This window comes from Octodon degus, unplaced genomic scaffold (genome assembly GCF_000260255.1).
Source record: "Octodon degus isolate 3935 unplaced genomic scaffold, OctDeg1.0 scaffold00208, whole genome shotgun sequence".
Lineage (NCBI taxonomy): Eukaryota > Metazoa > Chordata > Mammalia > Rodentia > Octodontidae > Octodon > Octodon degus.
Window position 1 is genome coordinate 869,001 of NW_004524784.1, and position 1,143 is coordinate 870,143.

Consider the following 1,143-nt stretch of genomic DNA (forward strand, 5'->3'; position numbering starts at 1 on the left):
TGTCTGTCTGAGTTAGTGTCACATTATCTTACTTTTTGGAACTTATAACAAGTCTGGGGAGTTCCTGCCCAGTGGTGGGTGGCAAGCATGCTGTGGCCACCTCTTTTCAAGGAGCAGCAGCCACTGCAGGTTCCCTGGGTGATGGAGGGGCCGGGGCTGGGCTTGCAGAACCACAGCCTCCACCTTTCAGGATTTGGTCGGCACGGCATCTGCACCCACAAAAACAAAGAGCTTGCCAAGGCAAAAGAAGTTCTTCCTCTCATAGAAGACTCTAGTAACTGGCATTGTCAAAGCCACCCAGTATAGGATTTTTGAACGATGTAAAGAGTTGATAGAGGCAGGCTATGATGTCAGACAACCAGTCAAAGGGAACGTGTCACTTCTGCATTGAGCTGCAGTTAACAACAGGCTGGACATGTGAAGCTTTATATTTTGAAAAGTGCTGTTGTAGATCAGTTGGGTGGAGATTTAGATTCACTCTTCTTCACTGGGCCATCCCACAGAGTCATTTACCAATGGTCATATTGTTGCTCCAGCATGGTGCACACCCCACTCTCATGGATGGGGAAGGATTCAGCAGCATTCACCTGGCAGTATCACTTCAGCACATACCTATTATAGCATACCTCATCTCAAAGGAACAGTGTAAATACGATGGATGTAAATGGACAGACACTACTCATGTTATCTGCTTATAAAGTAATTGGACCAAAACCAACTGAATTCCTTTTAAAGTTTAACCCTTCTCTCAATTTTGTGGATAAGATACACCAAAATACTCCACTCCCCTGGGTGATTGCATCAGGAAATGTGAATGTAGTTGATAAACTTCTGGAAGCTGGCTCTAGCTTGGATATCCAAAATTTTAAAGGAGAAACTCCTCTGGACATTGTTCTGTACAGAAAGAACCAGCTCATCATTCACATGCTGAAGGTGGAGTCCAAAATGAGAGCCACCCAGAAATTCCGGCTGTGGAGGTGGCTGCAGAAATGCTTGCCCTGCCTGCTGCTGATACTTTCTGTGATTACCACATGGGCTGTTGGATGCATACTGGACTTCAATTCATGTTCTTGGTTTTTAAAAGGGTGTCTTCTAGTAACATTGTTTTTCCTGATGTGTTTGTTTCCAAGGTTCTTGGTCAGA

The 1,143-nt window shown here is 44.8% G+C and overlaps 1 pseudogene; it reads left to right on the forward strand.

Moving 5' to 3' along the window:
• The first annotated feature begins 141 nt into the window (after positions 1 to 141).
• The window catches only part of LOC101583082, a 3,200-nt pseudogene continuing 2,198 nt past the window's right edge, over positions 142 to 1,143 (forward strand).